The sequence below is a fragment of the Ailuropoda melanoleuca genome, chromosome 8 (genome assembly GCF_002007445.2).
Source record: "Ailuropoda melanoleuca isolate Jingjing chromosome 8, ASM200744v2, whole genome shotgun sequence".
In the NCBI taxonomy this organism is placed as follows: Eukaryota; Metazoa; Chordata; class Mammalia; order Carnivora; family Ursidae; genus Ailuropoda; species Ailuropoda melanoleuca.
Genome location: NC_048225.1, coordinates 90,203,841 through 90,214,325, shown reverse-complemented (window position 1 = coordinate 90,214,325; position 10,485 = coordinate 90,203,841). Strand labels below are relative to the sequence as shown.

The 10,485-nt window shown below is 40.3% G+C and overlaps 1 pseudogene; it reads left to right on the top strand.

Annotated features, from left to right (window-relative positions):
- The first annotated feature begins 9,096 nt into the window (after positions 1-9,096).
- LOC100481541 lies at positions 9,097-9,504 on the top strand (annotated as a pseudogene).
- Positions 9,505-10,485: the final 981 nt, after the last annotated feature.

Below are 10,485 nucleotides of genomic sequence, written 5' to 3'. Positions count from 1 at the left end.
TTGCAACACGCAGATGTCTTCACTCAGGTCAGAAACCCAGTTTCTGACTGGGTTTCTCATCTTTTCTTGGTTTATTCTCTCTCTCTTTTTCTCTTTTGGCTTTATTGTAGTATCACTGACAAATAGAATCATAAGATATTTATGGTGATTTGATGTACATACATACACACAGTGAAAGGATTTTGATACAGGTTTCCCCCGCTATCTGAAAGTAGAGCATTCCCACGAAAACTTTCATAAGCCGAAATGGCATAAAGTGAAGACGCAGTTACTGTTTCGTAAAAGTGAAAATCCTCTTTTGGTGAGGGAAAACAGGTACTAAGTCAGGTCTTTCATAAAAGTGAAGTGCTATAAAGCAAACTTTGGGATAGCGGGGGAAGCCTGTGTATGTGTGTATATATACATTGTAAAGCGATTCCCAACATTTAGTTAATTAACACATCCATCATCTCACATTTGCGCCTTTGTTGTTGTTGTTGTTATTTGGTGAGAGCATATAACTTTTACTCCCTTAGCAAGCTTCAGACTTTCTTCATCTTATAGCTGAAAGTTTGTACCCTTTTACCAACCTCTCCCTGTTCCCTGTGCCCCTACCCAGGTTCCGGCAAACACTTTACTACTGTTTATATGAATCCTACGTTTTAGATTCCATATATAAGCAATACCATGTCATATTTGTTTTTCTTTGGCTTATTTCACTTAGATTCTTTCTCATGGCTGGATAATATTTCCTCATGAGAGTATGTATGTACGTATATGATACATCCATGTCCATATATATACACACATCCACACACCGCCAAATGCATACATATATATACACACACACATATATATAAACATGTCCTCTGTGCATTCATCCATTGATGGACACTGTAGTTGTTTCCTTATCTTGGCTTTTGTGAATAATGCTGCAGTGAACATGAGAGTGCAGCTATCTCGATATCCTGTTTTCATTTCCTTCGGATATATACTCAGATTATATAGATTATATGGTAGTTCTAGTGTTAGTTTGTTGAGGAAACTTCATACTGTTTTCCATGGTGGCTGTACCAATTTACATTCCCATCAACAGAGTGCAAATTTTCCCTTTTCTCCATATTCTCATCAACACTCATTATCTCTTGTCTTTTTAATGATAGACATTCTAGTAGGTGTGAGGTGATATCTCATTCTGGTTTTGATTTGCATTTCCCTGAAGACCAGTGATGTTGTGCACTTTTCCGTGTACCAGCTGGTCATTTGTACGTCTTCTTCAGAAGGATGTCTATTCAGGTCCTCTGCCCATTTTTTAATTGGATTGTTTGGTTTTTTGCTATTGGGTTGTCTGAGTTCTTAATATATTTTTCAAATTAACTTCTTGTCAGAAATATGATTTGCAAATATTTTCTCCATTCAGTGGGTTGCCTTTTCATTTTGTCGATGGTCTCCTTTGCTCTCAGAAGCTTTTTAATTTAATGTAGCCCCACTTGTTTATTTTTGTTTCTGTTGCCTTTGCTTTTGGTGTCAAATCCAAAAAACATTATTGCCAGGACTGATGGCAAAGAGCTTCTATATTTTATTCTAGGAGTTTTATGATTTCAGGTCTTTTTTTCCCCTTAGAAAAGAAGCAAAACTATTTTAGGAATAATTGGAGCAGCTGCTGTGTGTATTAGTGCTCTGGAGCAAAGTTTTCCTCACTCTAACATATGGTCCTCGCTAAGAACCAGCTCTGCCATTCTCCTGCCCACAGTCACTGACCTTCAAGTCAGCCACCTTGTTGTCCCATTCTTAAATGTGAATCAACAGCCAAAGATTACCACTCAACCACTTTTGAAAAAACTTGCAAAATGAAAAAGAAACATCAAGATAAACATCTATGAGACCTAGTCTAGGAGTATATAGATAATTCATGCACAAGAGATAAAATAAAACAAACCAACAAACAAAAACAACCAAACAAAAAAACCTAATCTGTATCATGAAAGAGATCCAAGAATAATGCCTCCACAAAATAAACACAGAATAATAAGGGAAAAGCCAAAAGCAAGAAAGACAACTTAAATTTAAGCATGTGACTTACACAAAATTTAAAATCAGTGTTGTTAGATAGATATCTCAAAAATCACCCTGAAAGTAAAAAGTATAGAAACATAGAAAAATGAGTTACAGAGGATCAGTATTGAGCTCTAATATCCAATTCAGAGAAATTCCAGAAAAAAATGGAGCAGAGAAAAGTAAAGGGACAAAATTATCAAAGAAATAACAGAAGACAATTTTGTCAGGACTCAAGAATTACATGAGTTTTTATATGTTGCATACCTGAAAGAAATATAAGATCGTATATCAAGTATACCTCAATAATAAAAAAAAGAATTACATGAATTTTTACATCGAAAGAGGACCACTGAAGAGTGTGTAGAATGGAGAAGACCCCTAGACACATCAACAAAGATAACAGAAGTGACAGAAAGCTCTCAGAGGGGAAAATGTAACGCAAATTAAAACAAAAAATCATGTCATCATTCTCAGAGGTAACAACAGGCCTCCAGGTTCTGAAGAACGATTTGAACTTTAGGACTTGATTACCTATAAAAATGATTCACCAGGTATGCCAAATTAGTAATCAGATGTTCTTTTCAAACAAATGAGTACCCAGAAAAAAACTCTCCTAGAAAGTTCTCCAGAAGAAGCAAACAGATAAAAAACTAAAAAAACTAAAAAAGTAGGAACATAAATTAGTGGAACTAACCCAGGGGTCCAGTGAAAATAAAGCATAATCCCATGATAATGAGATTGGAGATTGGCTGGAGGATCCCCACTGAAATCGGGCAGGGTGTGTTTCTTCTCTGTTGTGGGGAAGGGGGAGAGTGAGGAAGTGAGTGCCTCTTAATGTTTAGCAATCTCCTCAGTTCTGTTAGTCAATTTTGTACCATAGAAAACGTACTGTCTTAACTCTTGCTCGTTTTGTGAAAGTATATACTAGTTGATTATTTTTTATTTCTCATGTAATCACATGGTCGTGTGTTTTATGTGATTGCGTTAGTTTGGACCTTAGTCATTGTGGTGTGGTATATTTTACTGTGCATCCCAGAAAAAACATGTACACAATGTGCCTACCAGGCAAATAGTCCAAATTATCACAGGCATCTATTACTCCGTCCTTCTTGAAGACTTTTTACTTTGCTTCAAAAGCACCCTGCTCCCCTAGTTCTCCTACCTCACAGCCACTCCCCAGGCTTTTTTGTTTGTTTGTTTTTTTGCTTTTGTGTTTTGTTTTGTTTTTTGCTGGTTCCTCCTTCTTATTCCATACTCTTGGATGTTGGAGCACCCAGGGCTCCATCATCAGATCACTTCCTTTCTCTAACCACACTCATCACTCCCTCACTCCCTCGGTGACTTCATCTAATCTCATGGCTTTTAATACCATCTCAGTAGAGATGAATTCAATATTCGTATTTTTTATTCCAGCATCCTCTGCTTATACTTTCAGCAAGGCTTTAAAATGTCCAGTCATCCTCGACTCTTCCTTCCACACTCCATGTCGGTTCCCTCAGCAAAGCTTGTTGGCTCTGCCTTCAAAAAATCAGGATCCTAGTGTTTCTGAACACCTGCCCTGTTGTCACCCTCCAGGCCCCTGTCATCCCCTGCCTGAGTTATCTCGAATGCCTCCTCCTCACGATTACCCTGCTCCCTGGACACTATTCACAAGACAACTGCCAGAGGGATCCGTTTTGAATGCAAGTCAGGTCATGTCCCATCACTGCTTTAAACCCTCCACTGGCTTTCCACTTCACACGGAAAAAGACAAGGCTATCTCACTGGCCTACAAGCCTTTATGTGAGCCCTTGTCCCTGCCTTCCACATTGTCCCTCTGGGCTCCTCTGCTCCTCCCTCTCTCCCCTGTCCATGCCACTCCAGTGTGGACTGCCAGTCCTTGCTTTTCTTTAAACTTTCCAGGTATGCGCCAGTCTTGGAGCCTTTTTGTTTCCTGTCTGGAGTACTCCTCCCCTGGTATCTCACTTCCTTACCTCCTTCACGTTTTTGCCTAAATATCGCCTTCTTGGTGAGAACGTCCTTCCCTCCCTATCCTATTTTTCATTGCACCCCAATCCCCCTTTCCTGTTTTATTTTTGATCTTCGTAAAAGTTATCACCACCTGAATTATTATTTGTATTTATTTGTTCATTGCCTCCTTCTCTTTGAACTGGAATGTGGCTTTCCAAGGGCCGGGGTCTTTTGTTCATTGTCATATTCCAAAGTGCTACAATGGTGCCTGATACTTAGTATGTGCTCAGTAAATATCTGTTGAATAAACACATGAATAAATAAGTAGGCTCCAAGTCAAATGTTTTCAAGATGGATTGAATAGATTCAAAGGAAGAGATGAGGCAAGTGAGGGGCTAAAAAATACTAGAAATATGGTTAAGAAGGCATAAATTTCTCCTTTCAACCTGCAATAATGTAATTATATCTACACCATTTGAAATCGACATTCTTATAAATACTGTAAAGGACCATGGAAAAATAGAACTGCGTTTACTAATAAATTTGTTATGGTTGTTATAAAAATCAGTGAAATTTGGAGTTAATTTCACATGGACCAGGCTATAGCTGCTTTCAGCTGCTTTCAAGTTTTAAAAGCAGCTGAGCTCAAAGAGCTTCTTCTGTGAACATGACTTTCAGTTTCTTGGGTTAACTCAGGGGATCAGGTCGCCCAGGAACAGCAGAATCAGCCTCACCTGGAAACTGTTAGAAATGCCAAGTCTCAAGGGCGCCTGGGTGGCTCAGTCATTAAGTGTCTGCCTTCCGCTCAGGCCATGATCCCAGCGTTCTGGGGTCGAGCCCCACATCAGGCTCCCTGCTCAGCGGGAAGCCTACTTCTCCCTCTCCCACTCCCCCTGCTTGTGTTCCCTCCCTCGCTGTGTCTCTCTCTGTCAAATAAATAAATAAAATCTTAAAAAAAAAAAAAAGAGATGCCAAGTGTCAGACCCCAACCCATCTGCCAAATCAGAACCTCCTGGGGTGAGGCTCTGAAATTTGTGGTTCAACAAATCCTCCGGATGATCCTGGTGTATGCTAAGGTTTGCGAACGATGGCTCTGACCCAATCTGGCTCTCGAGAGGACACTGCTCCCTTGCAGCCCTCTCAAGTGGATGCTGTTCTCCAGTTGCATTCCTTGGACCACTGGCTTGGAGGAAGCATGGACTGTTGTCCTCCTTATTCCTCTTTGCCTCTCCTGGGCCATTTTTTCTCCCTCTTCTCATGACCCACAACACACACACACACACACACACACACACACACACACAGGTCATCAGACCAGACCTACCGCCATTATACCTTCTTATATGCCATAAACCTTTGTCTTCTGCCTCATGTACAAACAAGATAATATTTCCCCCACTTTAAAACACAAAACAAAAATTTAACAACCCACCCTTGAACTTCTCCCTTCTAGTCATTGCCCCACCTCTTACCTTCCTTTTATAGCAAAACTCAAAATAATTCTCTCTTCTTGGTTTTCCTTTCAAACTCACTAAATTTGGGTTTTACTGACACTGCTCTCCTAAAATTGCTCCCATCAAGGTCACTGTGTTTTGCTAACCCAATGAGCAATTTTAGTCCTCACCTCATTGACCTGTCAGCAGCTTCTGAAAGTTTGTCATACCTGCTTCCTCAGAATACTTTCTTCACTTGACATCAAGCCACCATACTCTCTTGGTTTTCTCCAGCTCAGTCTCCTTTGCTAGAGCCTTTTCCCGTACCTGAGTACTAAGACTAATACCCAGAATTCTCGAGTTCATCCTAAATGTCAATGTCTACACACTATATCTATTTTGTTGATTATTGGCATCCAACACTGAGCTCCTAGATGTTCCCTCCCAGGTCTGCTTCTTTATAGTCTTTATTTTTCACCTGCTGGTAACCCCCTTCTTTCAGTTGCGTAGACCAAAAACCTCAAGTTATTCCTGGCTCCTGTTTCTCTCTAGTGCCTCATCCAGGTCAACAGCAAAACCTGTCAGCTCTACTTTCAAAATACATCCAGAGTTTGACTGCTTAACGTCCCCTCGGCTGCTGCCATCCTGCTCCAAGCCTCCATCACATATCGTCTGGATGGCGTAGTGGGCTCCTCATTGGTCCCATTTCCTCACTTGTTCCCACCAGTCCATCCTCAGCACAGCCCTGGACTGACCCTGCTAAACCTAAGTCAGGCCTCGTCACTCCTGTACTCAAATGCTTTAGTGATTCCCCTCTGAGAGCAAAACAAGGTAACTGTAATGCTGTAGAAGGTCCTCCATGATCAGCCCTCCACGATCAGCCCTCCATTACCTTCTTGATCTAAATTCCTGCTCACTCGCTCCTTGCCACACCATCCTCTTTACTATGCTCTTAAACACTTCGGGCACATTTCCATTTCGGAGTCCTCCCCTGCACTAACCACCCTCTTTGTCTGGACTGTCTTCCTCCACATATCTGCCTCCCTCCCCTTCTCCCTCACTCAAAGGTCACAATTCCGGTGGTCCTTAGCTAACATTTCAATTTTCTTTCCATTCTCTCTTTCACATATTTTTTCTCTCTTTATAACCTAGCACTATCAAACCGATAGTCTATTTTATTTATTTGTGTTGTTCATTGTCTCTTTTCCACACACGAATGTAAACTCTGTAAGTCTAGAAATTTATGTCTCTTTTGCTCTGCCCTAGTTCCCAGAGCTGTGCCCGGCACACGGTAGGCAGTTCACACCTATCTGTTGAAAAATGAATAACTGAAAACTTGAGCTCTTAATTTCAAAAATGTATTTACACTCAGCCACAGGCTTAAGGGATACTATAAAACTTGCATTTTTAACGGAAAGAATTAACATATTTTTGTGATAACTTTGTTAAGGTCTATCCTTCCTCCCACTTGAGTGTGAGCCCCATGAGGACTGGGACTGAGTGTTTTGGTCACAACTGTCCTGGGCCAGGATCCGGTGAGGTAAGGGAGGCACGTGCTTTGGGCATAAAATTTAATTGGGGAAGGGTATGTCAAGTAATCAAGAGAAATACTATTTTATCAGTAATCAAGATAATATTGTAATGTAATATTTTTAAAAGTCAAAATTAGTGCACAAATCTGTGATGAACAACACATCAAAATTTTAAATAAAGATAGGATTCGTATTACTGACTTCTTTAGTCTCAGTGAACAATCTGGCTCCACTCTGGTGATGATTTTAGCTTTTGGTTCCTGATAACCATTTGCTGAGTGAATGAATAAATGAAAGTCAGCAAGGGGTCGTAGAGTAAGAGGAATCTCTCTCTTGGAGGTCTTTCTTTGCACCTTGGCTTTAATAACTAAAGAAATGAACCCTTGCTATGTGCCAGGCACTAACTGAAGTGCTTTATAAATATATACATATAATAACTTACTTAAGCCTTCCCCAAAACCCTATAAATAGGCATTACTATTATCATCCCCATTTTACCGATGTGGAAATTGAGGTCTAGAGAGATGAAGTGACTTCCGTGAGTTCACGTACACTAGGAAGTGGCAGAGCTAGCTTGGAAGTGGCCGTGCGACATCTCCTTGCGTAGGAAGCCTGATGGGTCTGCAAGGCACAAGAAGACATTCTAGGAAAAGGGAATCTAAGCAAATTCCTTTTACTGTTACGGAGCAAGTTCACATGGACACCAAAATAAATCATGAAAACATAGGAAAAAAACAGATGTCACGATCCAAACACTAGGCTAGGGAAACTAATGTGGAATTATTTTAGGAAGCATGTCAACCATATGGAACAAGTTACAAAGCAGGGCCATTATAGTGTTTTGGTTTTTTGGTTTTTTTGAAAGTATCATTGGTTTTGGAAACCAGAACATAAGTATAGAAGAAAAGAAAGTGAGGGAAAGAAAGAAACTATCCTATCCTCTGCAGTAGTAGACACAAGTTGCTCCAATAGTTTTCTCATCGTTACAAACCTTTAAAAAAATGATCTTTTCCAATAAGAAGTAATTCATGGTGTTCTTACAGGAGTGCAAGCAATCCAGTGAGTTCTAAATGGTTTTGTATAGAAAGGATAGGATCCCAGTTGGAGATCACTTGCTAGAGATTATTTGCATGTCTATTCATAGCAAATGCCATTGACGTTAGCCACGTTAACTTGAAATTTATGGTGCAAGGGCTTTGTTGAGGTTTATCCTCAAAAAGAAGATTTGCCATTTAAAACGTGGAAGCAAGTTTTCAGAGAATGACTAACACATTTAATGGAGTATGATGTCTGTATCCTTTACAGGAGCGTGTTCTTCCTTTACTTTGTACACAATGGTGAAGTTTTATTGCATGTTGTGAATGTTGGCAATAAGGTATATAAAAGTCTTTGGGAGAGATGTCAAGGGTGAACAAATGTGAGAGGGCTTTCATATTTGCAGTCTCTATCTTAAAACAAATCGTGTAATACTTGGGTAGTGACATAGACTTGAATTACAGCCTCTCAGATGACAACTTCTGATTTCCCTCTCCTTTTCTCAGACCTTGCGTGCAGAAGCGGACTCCACACGGATCCTGGAGCCGCAGGCTTTCTCTCTTGAGCTCCTAACCTAGCCACCCTGGCAGCTCCACTGGTACGTTTAGACTAGAAAACTATCAGAAAATAAATGTATCTATCCTCGGGCTCCAAGGAGAAATTTATATTTCAATCCACTTCTTTTAAGATGTGTTGAAATAAGGTAAGATGTGTTTTACTCTCCTTGTACTTTTACCTGAATTTCTGGGGCCCTTTGAAGTCTCAGGGGGGACTGATAGCTTTAAGCAGTTGTTTTCACAGGACCCTATGAGTGCTTATCCGCCTGCACCATTTTGTTCCATGTGTTCTTGAGAAGTGGAAGCAGCTCTTGGTGCAGTTTGGTGTTTCTGAGGAATGATTCTAAATCACTCAAAGCTCCAGTGGAAATAGCAGAAGCATTTTCAAGTACCGATTTCCAAGGGCGGGGGTGGGAGGGATAGGCAAGAAAAATCATTTTTCAGTGTAAGATATAAACGGATTTGGTATCTCTCAACAGGAAAATAGGAGTCAAGGAATCCTCCTTCCTTGGCACTGCCTGCAGAGATGGCAGCCATCTCCTACTTGGCATCATGGCCGCCTTCAGACCTCCCGGGAAGCCCAAGGTCATTAAAAAGAGGACCAAGAAGTTCCTCCAGCACCAGTCAGACGGATAAGTCAAAATTAAGTGTGACTGGCAGAAACCCAGAAGCATTGGCAATAGGGTGCACAGAAGATTCAAGGACCAGATCATGACGCCCAACACTGGTTACGGGAGCAACCAGAAAACAAAGCACATGGTGCCCAGTGGCTTCCGGAAGTTCCTCATCCACAGTGTCAAGGAGCTTGAAGTGCTGTTGACGTGCAACAAATCTCACTGTGCAGAGATTGCTCACAGTGTCTCCTCCAAGATTCGCGAAGCCATTGTGGAAAGAGCAGCCCAGCTGGCCATCAGAGTCACCAGTCCCAATGCTAGGCTGTGCAGCAAAGAAAATGAATAGAAAGACAGCTGATGTGCACGTCGTATTTGTGTTAAAACCATAAAACTTTGGGGGGAAAAAAAAGAATCAGGGAATCCTATGACCAGACTTCTTTGGTATTTCTTTAGTCAAACACATGTGTTTGAGAGAAAACGCTAGCTTTAAAAGAGTGCTTATAAATGTAATATGACAATGAATTTACAGTCTAAAATCACAAGAAGGCTGAGGGACAGGCATGGCAAACTTATTAAAGCACTCTGCTATCGATTAGCTGTGTGAGTTGGGCAAGACAATTCACTTTTCTGGACCTTTGGTTTTTGCTTTTCTCTATAATTTTTTCTTCTGCATATGCAAGATGAAATTAATAAGTTTGCAGATATAATTTCATTCATTCATTGAACAAATGCATTGATCATCTACTTTTGTTCCAGGCTAATTACTGGATACCAATGATTCAGTACCAAGCAAGATAGACTTAGTTGCTATGCCCTTGGAGTTTACATCCTAGTGGGAAGAGATATACATTAATCAAAAATCATAAAAAATAAAGGGAAAATATAAATATAATGACTTTAAAGGGGAAAAATACTTAGAACAATGTAAGCATTTAAAAGAGGGAATTGAGCTAGTCTACCATGGGCCTTATATTCTGTGCAAGGGTACTTCAGGAAAAATAAAATGTTTACGACCACATTTTTTTTTCAAAAATAATTTTATTGAGTCACATAGAGAAAATTTTATATTCTTATTTAATGATATGGAGAATAAAGGTAGTAGCTTATATGAAAACTCTTTACAGGTACAAAACCAATTTTGTTAGGCAAAGGCAAGCTTTTAAGAATGAAGTATGGATGGACCTCTTCTGAGTGAGAGAGAAAATGGGCCACATTTGTGAGCTGGTTTCAAGGCATGGAATGGGAGGGAGTGTGTGGAGTCTAGTGGGCAAGATGGCGGGTGGTGAGGCAATGTGACCTGTGCCCCCCTCCTGGTCCCTTAAGTCTT